This window comes from Solanum pennellii, chromosome 3 (assembly GCF_001406875.1).
Source record: "Solanum pennellii chromosome 3, SPENNV200".
Taxonomy (NCBI): Eukaryota; Viridiplantae; Streptophyta; class Magnoliopsida; order Solanales; family Solanaceae; genus Solanum; species Solanum pennellii.
Window position 1 is genome coordinate 256,241 of NC_028639.1, and position 16,315 is coordinate 272,555.

A 16,315-nucleotide genomic window follows, 5' to 3' on the forward strand; every position below is an offset into this window, starting at 1 on the left:
GATCACCCAAAAAATGGTGTACTATAACACACGAAAATCGTCGAAATGGGGGGTATGCGTGCTTCAGTTCTCGTTTGACCTTGAAAATGGGTCGAAATGACCGTGAGCACCAACCGGATGCATATCCGAGGTCTTTACAGACGTCCACAAAAAATTTCAACATTTTTGACGTCAGAATCCTGATCACTTAAAAAATGGTGAGCTATAGCATATGAAAATCGTCGAAATAAGGGGTATGCACGCTTCGGGGCTGGTTTGACCTTTAAAATGGGTAGAACTGGCCGTGAGGGCCAACGGGATGCATAGCCAAGGTCTTGACGGACGTCCATAAAAATTTTTGGCTTTTTTGACGTCGAAATGCGGATCACTAAAAAATGGTGTATTATAGCACACGAAAATGGTCGAAATGGGAGGTATGCGCGCTTCGGGGCTCGTTTGACCTCGAAAATGGGTTGGACTGGCAGTGAGGACCAATAAGCTGCATAGCCAAGGTCTTGATGGACCTTCACAAAAAATTTTGGTATTTTTAACATCGAAATCTGTATCACCCAAAAAATGGTGTGCTATAGCCCACTAAAATCGTCGAAATGAGGGGTATGCTTTCGGGGCTCGTTTGACCTTGAAAATTGGTCGGAGTGGCTGTGAAAACCAACCGGATGCTTATCCAAGGTCTTTACGAACGTCCACAAAATTTTTTGGAATTTTTGACGTAGAAATCCTGATCACCAAAAAAATGATGTGCTACAGCACACGAAAATCGTCGAAATGGGGGATATGCGCGCTTCAGGGTTAGTTTGACCTTTAAAATGGGTCGGACTGGCTGTGAGGGCCAACCGGCTGCATAGTCAAGGTCTTGATGTATGCCACAAAATTTTTTTGCATTTTTGACGTCGGAGTCTGGATCACCCAAAAAATGGTGTGCTATAGCACACGAAAATCGTCGAAATGGGGGGTATGCATGCTTCAGGTCTCGTTTTACCTTGAAAATGGGTCGGACTGGACATGAGCACCAACCGGGTGCATATCCAAGGTCTTTACAGACGTCCACAAAAAATTTCAACATTTTTGACGTCAGAACTCTGATCAACCAAAAAATGGTGTGCTATAGCATATGAAAATTGCCGAAATAAGGGGTATGCACGCTTCGGGGCTCGTTTGACCTTTAAAATGGGTAGAACTGGCCGTGAGGGCCAACGGGATGCATAGCCAAGGTCTTGACAGACGTCCACAAAAATTTTGGCTTTTTTGACGTCGAAATGCGGATCACCAAAAAAATGGTGTATGATAACACACGCAAATCGTCGAAATGGGAGGTATGCGCGCTTCGGGGCCCGTTTGACCTCGAAAATGGGTTGGACTGGCAGTGAGGGCCAACCGGCTGCATAGCAAAGGTCTTGATGGACCTTCACAAAAAATTTCGGTATTTTTAACATCGAAATCTGTATCACCCAAAAAATGATGTGCTATAGCCCACTAAAATCGTCGAATTGAGGGGTATGCGTTTCCAGGCTCGTTTGACCTTGAAAATTGGTCGGAGTGGCTGTGAAAACCAACCGGATGCTTATCCAAGGTCTTTACGAACGTCCACAAAAAATTTTGGAATTTTTGACGTAGAAATCCTGATCACCCAAAAATGGTGTGCTATGGCACACGAAAATCATCGAAATGGAGGTATGCGTGCTTCAGGGCTAGTTTGACCTTTAAAATGGGTCGGACTAGTCGTGAGGGCCAACTAGATGTATAAACAAGGTCTTGACGGATGTCCATAAAAAAATTGGCATTTTTGACGTCGGAATCTGGATCACCCAAAATTGGTGCGCTATAGCACACGAAAATCGTCGAAATGGGGGGAATGCGTGCTTCAGGTCTCGTTTGACCTTGAAAATGGGTCGAAATGACCGTGAGCACCAACCGGATGCATATCCAAGGTCTTTACAGACGTCCACAAAAAATTTCAACATTTTTGACGTCAGAATCCGGATCACCCAAAAAATGGTGTGCTATAGCATATGAAAATCGTCGAAATAAGGGGTATGCACGCTTCGGGGCTCGTTTGACCTTTAAAATGGGTAGAGCTGGCCGTGAGGGCCAACGGGATGCATATACAAGGTCTTGATGGACGTCCACAAAAAAATTTGGCTTTTTTGACGTCGAAATGCGGATTACCAAAAAAATGGTGTATGATAGCACACGAAAATTGTCGAAATGTGAGGTATGCGCGCTTCGGGGCCGGTTTGACCTCGAAAATGGGTTGGACTGGCAGTGAGGCCCAACCGGCTGTATAACCAAGGTCTTGATGGACCTTCACACAAAATTTCGGTATTTTTAACATCGAAATCTGTATCACCCAAAAAATGGTGTACTATAGCCCACTAAAATCGTCGAAATGAGGGGTATGCGTTTCCGGGCTCGTTTGACCTTGAAAATTGGTCGGAGTGGTTGTGAAAACCAACCAGATGCTTATCCAAGGTCATTACGAACGTCCACAAAAAATTTTGGAATTTTTGACGTAGAAATCCTGATCACCCAAAAAATGGTGTGCTATGGCACACGAAAATCGTCGAAATGAGGGGTATGCGTTTCGGGGCTCGTTCGACCTTGAAAATTGGTCGGAGTGGTTGTGAAAACCAACCAGATGCTTATCCAAGGTCATTGCGAACGTCCACAAAAAATTTTGGAATTTTTGACGTAGAAATCCTGATCACCCAAAAAATGGTGTGCTATGGCACACGAAAATCGTCGAAATGGGGGTATGCGTACTTCAGGGCTAGTTTGACCTTTAAATGGGTCGGACTAGTCGTGAGGGCCAACTGGATGCATAAACAAGGTCTTGAAAGATGTCCGTAAAAAAAATTGGCATTTTTGACGTCGGAATCTGGATCACCCAAAAAATGGTGTGCTATAGCACACGAAAATCGTTGAAATGGGGGGGGGTATGCGTGCTTCAGGTCTCGTTTGACCTTGAAAATGGGTCGAAATGAGCGTGAGCACCAACCAGATGCATATCCAACGTCTTTACAGACGTCCACAAAAAATTTCAACATTTTTGACGTCAGAATCGGGATCAACCAAAAAATGGTGTGCTATAGCATATGAAAATCGTCGAAATAAGGGGTATGCACACTTTGGGGCTCGTTTAAACTTTAAAATGGGTAGAACTGGCCGTGAGGGCCAACGGGCTGCATAGACAAGGTCTTGACGGACGTCCACAAAAAATTTTGGATTTTTTGACGTCGAAATGCGGATCACCCAAAAAATGGTGTATTATAGCACACGAAAATCGTCGAAATGAGAGGTATGCGCGCTTCCGGGCTCGTTTGACCTCGAAAATGGGTTGGACTGGCAGTGAGGGACAACCAGCTGTATAGACAAGGTCTTGATGGAACTTCACACAAAATTTCGGTATTTTTAACATCGAAATCTGTATCACCCAAAAAATGGTGTGCTATAGCCCACTAAAATCGTTGAAATGAGAGGTATGCGTTTCGGGACTCGTTTGACCTTGAAAATTGGTCGGAGTGGCTGTGAAAACCAACCAGATGCTTATCCAAGGTCTTTACAAACGTCCACAAAAAAATTTGGAATTTTTGACGTAAAAATCCCAATCACCCAAAAAATGGTGTGCGATAGCTTATTAAAATCGTCGAAATAAGGGGTATGCACGCTTCGGGGCTCATTTGACCATTAAAATGGGTAGAACTAGCCATTAGGGCCAACGGGCTGCATAGCCAAGGCCTTGACGGACGTCCACAAAAAATTTTGGCTTTTTTGACGTCGAAATGCGGATCACCAAAAAAATGGTGTATTATAGCACACGAAAATCGTCGAAATGGGAGGTATGCGCGCTTCGGGGCTCGTTTGACCTCGAAAATGGGTTGGACTGGCAGTGAGGGCCAACCGGCTGCATATCCAAGGTATTGATGGACCTTCACAAAAAATTTCGGTATTTTTAACATCGAAATCTGTATCACCCAAAAAATGGTGTGCTATAGCCCACTAAAATCGTCGAAATGAGGGGTATGCGTTTCCGGGCTCGTTTGACCTTGAAAATTGGTCGGAGTGGCTGTGAAAACCAACCAGATGCTTATCCAAGGTCATTACGAACGTCCACAAAAAATTTTGGAATTTTTTACGTAGAAATCCTGATCACCCAAAAAATGGTGTGCTATGGCACACGAAAATCGTCGAAATGGGGGTATGCGCGCTTCAGGGCTAGTTTGACCTTTAAATGGGTCGGACTGGTCGTGAGGGCCAACTGGATGCATAAACAAGGTCTTGAAAGATGTCCGTAAAAAAAATTGGCATTTTTTACGTCGGAATCTGGATCACCCAAAAAATGGTGTGCTATAGCACACGAAAATCGTTGAAATGGGGGGGGTATGCGTGCTTCAGGTCTCGTTTGACCTTGAAAATGGGTCGTAATGAGCGTGAGCACCAACCAGATGCATATCCAACGTCTTTACAGACGTCCACAAAAAATTTCAACATTTTTGACGTCAGAATCCGGATCAACCAAAAAATGGTGTGCTATAGCATATGAAAATCGTCGAAATAAGGGGTATGAACACTTTGGGGCTCGTTTAAACTTTAAAATGGGTAGAAATGGCCGTGAGGGCCAACGGGCTGCATAGACAAGGTCTTGACGGACGTCCACAAAAAATTTTGGATTTTTTGACGTCGAAATGCGGATCACCCAAAAAATGGTGTATTATAGCACACGAAAATCGTCGAAATGGGAGGTATGCGCGCTTCGGGGCTCGTTTGACCTTTAAAATGGGTAGAACTGGCCGTGAGGGCCAACGGGCTGCATAGACAAGGTCTTGACGGACGTCCACAAAAAATTTTGGATTTTTTGACGTCGAAATGCGGATCACCCAAAAAATGGTGTATTATAGCCCACGAAAATCGTCGAAATGGGGGGTATGCGTGCTTCAGGGCTCGTTTGACCTTTAAAATGGGTAGAACTGGCCGTGAGGGCCAACGGGCTGCATAGACAAGGTCTTGACGGACGTCCACAAAAAATTTTGGATTTTTTGACGTCGAAATGCGGATCACCCAAAAAATGGTGTATTATAGCCCACGAAAATCGTCGAAATGGGGGGTATGCGTGCTTCAGGGCTCGTTTGACCTTTAAAATGGGTAGAACTGGCCGTGAGGGCCAACGGGCTGCATAGACAAGGTCTTGACGGACGTCCACAAAAAATTTTGGATTTTTTGACGTCGAAATGCGGATCACCCAAAAAATGGTGTATTATAGCCCACGAAAATCGTCGAAATGGGGGGTATGCGTGCTTCAGGGCTCGTTTGACCTTTAAAATGGGTAGAACTGGCCGTGAGGGCCAACGGGCTGCATAGACAAGGTCTTGACGGACGTCCACAAAAAATTTTGGATTTTTTGACGTCGAAATGCGGATCACCCAAAAAATGGTGTATTATAGCCCACGAAAATCGTCGAAATGGGGGGTATGCGTGCTTCAGGGCTCGTTTGACCTTTAAAATGGGTAGAACTGGCCGTGAGGGCCAACGGGCTGCATAGACAAGGTCTTGACGGACGTCCACAAAAAATTTTGGATTTTTTGACGTCGAAATGCGGATCACCCAAAAAATGGTGTATTATAGCCCACGAAAATCGTCGAAATGGGGGGTATGCGTGCTTCAGGGCTCGTTTGACCTTTAAAATGGGTAGAACTGGCCGTGAGGGCCAACGGGCTGCATAGACAAGGTCTTGACGGACGTCCACAAAAAATTTTGGATTTTTTGACGTCGAAATGCGGATCACCCAAAAAATGGTGTATTATAGCCCACGAAAATCGTCGAAATGGGGGGTATGCGTGCTTCAGGGCTCGTTTGACCTTTAAAATGGGTAGAACTGGCCGTGAGGGCCAACGGGCTGCATAGACAAGGTCTTGACGGACGTCCACAAAAAATTTTGGATTTTTTGACGTCGAAATGCGGATCACCCAAAAAATGGTGTATTATAGCCCACGAAAATCGTCGAAATGGGGGGTATGCGTGCTTCAGGGCTCGTTTGACCTTTAAAATGGGTAGAACTGGCCGTGAGGGCCAACGGGCTGCATAGACAAGGTCTTGACGGACGTCCACAAAAAATTTTGGATTTTTTGACGTCGAAATGCGGATCACCCAAAAAATGGTGTATTATAGCCCACGAAAATCGTCGAAATGGGGGGTATGCGTGCTTCAGGGCTCGTTTGACCTTTAAAATGGGTAGAACTGGCCGTGAGGGCCAACGGGCTGCATAGACAAGGTCTTGACGGACGTCCACAAAAAATTTTGGATTTTTTGACGTCGAAATGCGGATCACCCAAAAAATGGTGTATTATAGCCCACGAAAATCGTCGAAATGGGGGGTATGCGTGCTTCAGGGCTCGTTTGACCTTTAAAATGGGTAGAACTGGCCGTGAGGGCCAACGGGCTGCATAGACAAGGTCTTGACGGACGTCCACAAAAAATTTTGGATTTTTTGACGTCGAAATGCGGATCACCCAAAAAATGGTGTGCTATAGCATATGAAAATCGTCGAAATAAGGGGTATGCAAGCTTCGGGGCTCGTTTGACCTTTAAAATGGGTAGAACTGGCCGTGAGGGCCAATGGGATGCATGTACAAGGTCTTGATAGACGTCCACAAAAAATTTTGGCTTTTTTGACGTCGAAATGCGGATCTCCAAAAAAATGGTGTATGATAGCACACGAAAATCGTCGAAATGGGAGGTATGCGCGCTTCGGGGCTCGTTTGACCTCGAAAATGGGTTGGACTGGCTGTGAGGGACAACCGGATGCATATCCAAGTTCTTGATGGAACTTCACAAAAAAATTTGGTATTTTTAACATCGAAATCTGTATCACCCAAAAAATGGTGTGCTATAGCCCACTAAAATCGTCGAAATGAGGGGTATGCATTTCGGGGCTCGTTTGACCTTGAAAATTGGTCGGAGTGGCTGTGAAAACCAACCGGATGCTTATCCTTACGAACGTCCACAAAATTTTTTGGAATTTTTGACGTAGAAATCCTGTTCACCCAAAAAATGGTGTACTATAGCACACAAAAATCGTCTAAATGGGGGTATGCGCTTCAGGGCTAGTTTGACCTTTAAAATGGGTCGGACTGGTCGTGAGGGCCAACCAGCTGCATAAACAAGGTCTTGAAGGATGTCCATAAAAAAATTGGCATTTTTGACGTCGGAATCTCGATCACCCAAAAAATGGTGTGCTATAGCACACGAAAATCGTCGAAATGGGGGGTATGCGTGCTTCAGGTCTCGTTTGACCTTGAAAATGGGTCGAAATGACCGTGAACACCAACCGAATGCATATCCAAGGTCTTTACAGACGTCCACAAAAAAATTCAACATTTTTGATGTCAGAATCTGGATCACCCAAAAAATGGTGTGCTATAGCATATGAAAATCGTCGAAAAAGGGGTATGCACGCTTCGGGGCTCGTTTGACCTTTAAAATGGGTAGAACTGGCCGTGAGGGCCAACGGGATGCATAGCCAAGGTCTTGACAGACGTCCACAAAAAATTTTGGCTTTTTTGACGTCGAAATGCGGATCACCAAAAAATGGTGTATGATAGCACACTAAAATCGTCGAAATGGGAGGTATGCGCGCTTCGGGGCCCGTTTGACCTCGAAAATGGGTTGGACTGGCAGTGAGGGCCTACCGGCTGTATAGCCAAGGTCTTGATGGACCTTCACACAAAATTTTGGTATTTTTAACATCGAAATCTGTATCACCCAAAAAATGGTGTGCTATTGTCCACTAAAATCGTTGAAATGAGGGGTATGCGTTTCGGGGCTCGTTTGGCCTTGAAAAGTGGTCGGAGTGGCGGTGAAGACCAACCGGATGCTTATCCAAGGTCGTTACGAACATCCACAAAAAAATTTTGAATTTTTGACGTAGAAATCCTGATCACCCAAAAAATGGTGTGCTATGGCACACGAAAATCGTCGAAATGGGGGTATGCGCGCTTCAGGGCTAGTTTGACCTTTAAATGGGTCGGACTGGTCGTGAGGGCCAACTGGATGCATAAACAAGGTCTTGACAGATGTCCATAAAAAAATTGGCATTTTTGACGTCGAAATCTGGATCACCCAAAAAATGGTGTGCTATAGCACACGAAAATCGTCGAAATGGGGGGTATGCGTGCTTCAGGTCTCGTTTGACCTTGAAAATGGGTCGAAATGAGCGTGAGCACCAACCGGATGCATATCCAAGGTCTTTACAGACGTACACAAAAAATTTCAACATTTTTGACGTCAGAATCCGGATCACCCAAAAAATGGTGTGCTATAGCATATGAAAATCGTCGAAATAAGGGGTATGCACGCTTTGGGGCTCGTTTAAACTTTAAAATGGGTAGAACTGGCTGTGAGGGCCAACGGGCTGCATAGATAAGGTCTTGACAGACGTCCACAAAAAATTTTGGATTTTTTGACGTCGAAATGCGGATCACCAAAAAAATGGTGTATTATAGCACACGAAAATCGTCGAAATGAGAGGTAAGCGCGCTTCGGGGCTCGTTTGACTTCGAAAATGGGTTGGACTGGCAGTGAGGGCCAACCGGCTGCATAGCCAAGGTCTTGATGGACCTTCACAAAAAATTTTGGTATTTTTAACATCGAAATCTGTATCACCCAAAAAATGGTGTGCTATAGTCCACTAAAATCGTTGAAATTAGGGGTATGCGTTTTGGGGCTCGTTTGACCTTGAAAATTGGTCGGAGTGGCGGTGAAAACCAACCGGATGCTTATCCAAGGTCTTTACGAACATCCACAAAAATTTTTGGAATTTTTGACGTAGAAATCCTAATCACACAAAAAATGGTGTGCTATAGCACACGAAAATCGTCGAAATGGGGTATGCGCACTTCAGGGCTAGTTTGACCTTTAAAATGGGTCGACTGGTCGTGAGGTCCAACCAGATGCATAAACAAGGTCTTGACGGATGTCCATAAAAAAATTGGCATTTTTGACGTCGGAATCTGGATCACCCAAAAAATGGTGTGCTATAGCACACGAAAATCGTCGAAATGGGGGGTATGCGTGCTTCAGGTCTCGTTTGACCTTGAAAGTGGGTCGAAATGACCGTGAGCACCAACCGGATTCATATGCAGGGTCTTTACAGACGTCTACAAAAAATTTCAACATTTTTGACATTAGAATCCGGATCACCCAAAAAATGGTGTGCTATAGCATATGAAAATCGTCGAAAAAGGGGTATGCACGCTTCGGGGCTCGTTTGACCTTTAAAGTGGGTAGAACTGGCCGTGAGGGCCAACGGGCTGCATAGACAAGGTCTTGACGGACGTCCACAAAAATATTTGGCTTTTTTGACGTCGAAATGCGTATCACCAAAAAAATGGTGTATTATAGCACACGAAAATCGTCGAAATGGGAGGTATGCGCGCTTCGGGGCTCGTTTGACCTTTAAAATGGGTCGGACTGGTCGTGAGGGCCAACTAGATGCATAAACAAGGTCTTGACGGATGTCCACAAAAAAATTGGCATTTTTGACGTCGGAATCTGGAGCACCCAAAAAATGGTGTGCAATAGCACACGAAAATCATCGAAATGGAGGTATGCGCGCTTCAGGGCTCGTTTGACCTTTAAAATGGGTCGGACTGGTCGTGAGGGCCAACTAGATGCATAAACAAGGTCTTGACGGATGTCCACAAAAAAATTGGCATTTTTGACGTCGGAATCTGGAGCACCCAAAAAATGGTGTGCAATAGCACACGAAAATCATCGAAATGGAGGTATGCGCGCTTCAGGGCTCGTTTGACCTTTAAAATGGGTCGGACTGGTCGTGAGGGCCAACTAGATGCATAAACAAGGTCTTGACGGATGTCCACAAAAAAATTGGCATTTTTGACGTCGGAATCTGGAGCACCCAAAAAATGGTGTGCAATAGCACACGAAAATCATCGAAATGGAGGTATGCGCGCTTCAGGGCTCGTTTGACCTTTAAAATGGGTCGGACTGGTCGTGAGGGCCAACTAGATGCATAAACAAGGTCTTGACGGATGTCCACAAAAAAATTGGCATTTTTGACGTCGGAATCTGGAGCACCCAAAAAATGGTGTGCAATAGCACACGAAAATCATCGAAATGGAGGTATGCGCGCTTCAGGGCTCGTTTGACCTTTAAAATGGGTCGGACTGGTCGTGAGGGCCAACTAGATGCATAAACAAGGTCTTGACGGATGTCCACAAAAAAATTGGCATTTTTGACGTCGGAATCTGGAGCACCCAAAAAATGGTGTGCAATAGCACACGAAAATCATCGAAATGGAGGTATGCGCGCTTCAGGGCTCGTTTGACCTTTAAAATGGGTCGGACTGGTCGTGAGGGCCAACTAGATGCATAAACAAGGTCTTGACGGATGTCCACAAAAAAATTGGCATTTTTGACGTCGGAATCTGGAGCACCCAAAAAATGGTGTGCAATAGCACACGAAAATCATCGAAATGGAGGTATGCGCGCTTCAGGGCTCGTTTGACCTTTAAAATGGGTCGGACTGGTCGTGAGGGCCAACTAGATGCATAAACAAGGTCTTGACGGATGTCCACAAAAAAATTGGCATTTTTGACGTCGGAATCTGGAGCACCCAAAAAATGGTGTGCAATAGCACACGAAAATCATCGAAATGGAGGTATGCGCGCTTCAGGGCTCGTTTGACCTTTAAAATGGGTCGGACTGGTCGTGAGGGCCAACTAGATGCATAAACAAGGTCTTGACGGATGTCCACAAAAAAATTGGCATTTTTGACGTCGGAATCTGGAGCACCCAAAAAATGGTGTGCAATAGCACACGAAAATCATCGAAATGGAGGTATGCGCGCTTCAGGGCTCGTTTGACCTTTAAAATGGGTCGGACTGGTCGTGAGGGCCAACTAGATGCATAAACAAGGTCTTGACGGATGTCCACAAAAAAATTGGCATTTTTGACGTCGGAATCTGGAGCACCCAAAAAATGGTGTGCAATAGCACACGAAAATCATCGAAATGGAGGTATGCGCGCTTCAGGGCTCGTTTGACCTTTAAAATGGGTCGGACTGGTCGTGAGGGCCAACTAGATGCATAAACAAGGTCTTGACGGATGTCCACAAAAAAATTGGCATTTTTGACGTCGGAATCTGGAGCACCCAAAAAATGGTGTGCAATAGCACACGAAAATCATCGAAATGGAGGTATGCGCGCTTCAGGGCTCGTTTGACCTTTAAAATGGGTCGGACTGGTCGTGAGGGCCAACTAGATGCATAAACAAGGTCTTGACGGATGTCCACAAAAAAATTGGCATTTTTGACGTCGGAATCTGGAGCACCCAAAAAATGGTGTGCAATAGCACACGAAAATCATCGAAATGGAGGTATGCGCGCTTCAGGGCTCGTTTGACCTTTAAAATGGGTCGGACTGGTCGTGAGGGCCAACTAGATGCATAAACAAGGTCTTGACGGATGTCCACAAAAAAATTGGCATTTTTGACGTCGGAATCTGGAGCACCCAAAAAATGGTGTGCAATAGCACACGAAAATCATCGAAATGGAGGTATGCGCGCTTCAGGGCTCGTTTGACCTTTAAAATGGGTCGGACTGGTCGTGAGGGCCAACTAGATGCATAAACAAGGTCTTGACGGATGTCCACAAAAAAATTGGCATTTTTGACGTCGGAATCTGGAGCACCCAAAAAATGGTGTGCTATAGCACACGTAAATCGTCGAAATGGGGGGTATGCGTGCTTCAGGTCTCGTTTGACCTTGAAAATGGATCGAAATGACCGTGAGCACCAACCGGATGCATATCCAAGGTCTTTACAGACGTCCACAAAAAATTTCAACATTTTTGACGTTAGAATCCGGATCACCCAAAAAATGGTGTGCCATAGCATATGAAAATCGTCGAAATAAGGGGTATGCACGCTTCGGGGCTCGTTTGACCTTTAAAATGGGTAGAACTGGCCGTGAGGGCCAACGATCTGCATAGACAAGGTCTTGACGGACGTCCACAAAAATATTTGGCTTTTTTGACGTCGAAATGCGGATCACCAAAAAAATGGTGTATTATAGCACACGAAAATCGTCGATATGGGAGGTATGCGCGCTTCGGGGCTCGTTTGACCTCGAAAATGGGTTGGACTGGCAGTGAGAGCCTACCGGCTGCATAGCCAAGGTCTTGATTGACCTTCACAAAAAATTTCGGTATTTTTAACATCGAAATCTGTATCACCCAAAAAATGGTGTGCTAATAGCCCACTTATATCGTCGAAATGAGGGGTATGCGTTTCCGGGCTCGTTTGACCTTTAAAATTGGTCGGAGTGGCTGTGAAAACCAACTGGATGCTTATCCAAGGTCTTTACGAATGTCCACAAAAAATTTTGGAATTTTTGACGTAGAAATCCTGATCACCCAAAAATGGTGTGCTATGGCACACGAAAATCATCGAAATGGGGGTATGCGCGCTTCAGGGCTAGTTTGACCTTTAAAATGGGTCGGACTGGTCGTGAGGGCCAACTAGATGCATAAACAAGGTCTTGACGGATGTCCATTAAAAAATTGGCATTTTTGACGTCGGAATCTGGATCACCCAAAAAATGGTGTGCTATAGCACACGAAAATCATCGAAATGGGGGGTATGCGTGCTTCAGGTCTCGTTTGACCTTGAAAATAGGTCGAAATGAACGTGAGCACCAACCGGATGCATATCCAAGGTCTTTACAGACGTCCACAAAAAATTTCAACATTTTTGACGTCAGAATCCGGATCACCCAAAAAATGGTGTGCTATAGCATATGAAAATCGTCGAAATAAGGGGTATGCACGCTTCGGGGCTCGTTTGACCTTTAAAATGGGTAGAACTGGCCGTGAGGGCCAACGGGATGCATAGACAAGGTCTTGACGGACGTCCACAAAAAAATTTGGCATTTTTGACATCGAAATGCGGATCACCAAAAAAATGGTGTATTATAGCACACGAAAATCGTCGAAATGGGAGGTATGCGCGCTTCGGGGCCCGTTTGACCTCGAAAATGGGTTGGACTGGCAGTGAGGGCCAACCGGCTGTATATCCAAGGTCTTGATGGACCTTCACACAAAATTTTGGCATTTTTGACGTCGAAATCCAAATCACCAAAAAATGGTTCGCTATAGCAGACGAAAATCGAAGAAATGAGGGGTATGCGCATTTCGGGGCTCCTTTGACCTTAAAATGGGTCGGACTGACTGTGAGGACCAACAAAATGTATAGGAAATATCTTGACGAACGTCTATAAAAATTTTTGGCATTTTTGACGTCGGAATCCGAATCTCAAAAAAAGTGGTGTGCTATGGCACATGAAAATCGTTGAAATGGAGGGTATGCACGCTTCGGGGCTTGTTTGACCTTTAAAATAGGTTGGACTGGCCGTGCAGGCAAACTGACTTCATAGTTAAGGTCATGAGAGACGTCCACAAAGATTTCGTTAACTTTGACGTTGGAATCCAGATCACCAAAAAAATAGTGTGCTGTAATAGCACACGAAAATCGTTGAAAAGGGGGGTATGCGACCACTTCGGGACTCTTTTAACCTTTAAAATGAGTCGGACTGGCCGTGAGGGCCAACCTGCTGCATAGCCAAGGTCTTGACGGATGTCCACAAAAATTTTTGGCATTTTTTATATTGAAATTCGAATCTCCAAAAAAATGATGTTTTATGGCAAAAGAAAATTGTCAAAATTGGAGGTATGCACGCTTCGGGGCTGGTTTGACCATTAAAATGGGTCGGACTGGCTGTGAGGGACAACTGGCTGCATAGTCAAGGTCTTGATAGACGTCAACAAAAAATTTCGGCATTTTTTTCGTTGAAATCTGGATCACCCAAAAAATGGTGTGCTATAGCACACAAAAATCGACAAAATGAGGGGTATGCACGCTTCTGGGCTCGTTTGACCTTGAAAATCGGTCGGAATGGCCGTAAGGGCCAACTGGATGCATAGATAAGGTCTTGACGGACGTCCACAAAAATTTTGGCATTTTCGATGTCGAAATACGGATCACCAAAAAAATGGTGTGCTATAGGACACGAAAATTATCAAAATGGGGGTATGCGCTTCGGGGCTCGTTTGACCTCAAATATGGGTCGAACTAGCCGTGAGAACTAATCGGCTGCATATCCAAGGTCTGAAGGATGTCCACAAAAACTTTTGATATTTTTGACGTCGGAATGAGGATCACCAAAAAACTGGTGTGCTATTACACACGAAAATCCTCGTAATGGGGGTATGCGCGCTTCGGGGATCGTGTGACCTTTAAAATGGGTCGGACTGGACGTGAAGATCAACCGGCTCCATATCCAAGTTCTTGACGAACGTCCACAACAAAGTCTTTGACTTCAAAATTTGAATCTCCAAAAAAGTGGTGTAGTATAGCACTCGAAAATCATCGAAATGGAGGGTATACACACTTCTGGGATCGTTTGACCTTTAAAATGGGTCGGACTGGCTATGAGGGCCAACCGACTGCAAGGTCTTGACGGACATTCATAAAAATTTATGGCATTTTTGACGTCGAAATTCGGATCACAAAAAAATGATATGCTATAACACACAAAATCGTCGAAATAGAGGTTATGCGCGTTTTGGGGCTAGTTTGACCTTTAAATTGGGTTGGACTGGCCGTGACGGCCAACTGGGTTCATAGCTAAGGTCTTGAAGGACGTCCACAAAAAATTTTGGAATTTTAGACGTCGAACTCCGGATCACCCAAAAAATGTTGTGCTATAGCATAGGAAAATCATCTAAATAAGGGGTATGCACGTTTCAGGGCTCGTTTGACCTTTAACATGGGTTTGACTTGTCATGAGGGCCAACAGGATGCATATCCAAGGTCTTGACGGACGTCCACAAAAATTTTTAGCATTTTAGACTTCGAAATTCGGATCACCAAAAGAATAGTGTGTTATAGCACACGAAAATCGTCAAAATGGGAGGTATGCGCGCTTCGGGGTCCGTTTGAACTATAAAATAGGTCGGACTGGTTGTTAGGACCAACCGGCTTAATAGCCAAGGTCTTGAAGGATGTCCACAAAAAATTTCAGAATTTTTGACGTCGGAATCCGGATCACCCAAAAAATGGTGTGCTATAGCATACAAAATCATCGAAATGGGGGGTATGCACTCTTCGGAGCTCATTTGACCTTGAAAATGGGTCGGACTGGCCGTGAGGACCAACCAGCTGCATATCCAAGATCTTGACGGACGTTCACAAAAATTTTTGGCATTTTTGACGTCGAAATCCGGATCACCAAAAAAATGATGTGCTATAGCACACAAAATCGTCGAAATGGAGGGTATGCGCGTTTTGGGGCTAGCTTGACCTTTAAATTGGGTCGGACTGGCCATGACGGCCAATCGGATTCATAGTTAAGGTCTTGAAGGACGTCCATAAAAATTTTTGAAATTTTTGATGTCGAACTACGGATCACCCAAAAAATGGTGTGCTATAGTATATGAAAATCATCGAAATGAAGGGTATGCACGCTTCGGGGCTCGTTTGACCTTTAAAATGGGTTTGACTTGTCGTGAGGGACAACAGGCTGCATAGCCAAGGTCTTGACACAAAAAATTTTTGCATTTTTGAGGTTGAAATGCAGATCACCAAAAAAATGGTGTGCTATAGCACACAGAAATTGTCAAAATGGGAGGTATGCGCTTCGGGGCCCATTTGACCTATAAAATAGGTCGGACTAGACGTGACGGACAACCGGTTGCATATTCAAGGTCTTGATGGACGTCCACAAAAAAATTTTGCATTTTTGACGTCGGAATCCGAATCTCCAAAAAATGGTGTGCTATAGCACGCGAATATCATCGAAATGAGGGGTATGCGCTATTCAGGACTCGTTTGACCTTTAAAATGGAATGGACTTGCCGTAAGGGCCAACTGGCTGCATGGCCAAGGTCTTAACGGACGTCCACAAAATTTTTTGGCATTTTTGACGTTAGAATCTGGATCTCCAAAAAAATGATGTGCTATAGCACAAGAAAATCATCGAAATGGGGTGTAGGCGCGCTTCGGGACTCATTTGATCTTTAAAATGGGTTGAACTGGCCTTTAGTGCCAACCGGATACATATGCAAGGTCTTGACGGACGTCCACAAAAATTTTCGGCATTTTGGACGTCGAAATTCGGATCACAAAAAAAATGGTGTGCTATAGCACACGAAAATAGACGAAATGGGGGTATGCGCTCTTCAGGGCTCGTTTGACCTTGAAAATGGATCAAACTAGCCGTGAGGGCAAATCGACTGCATATTCAAGATA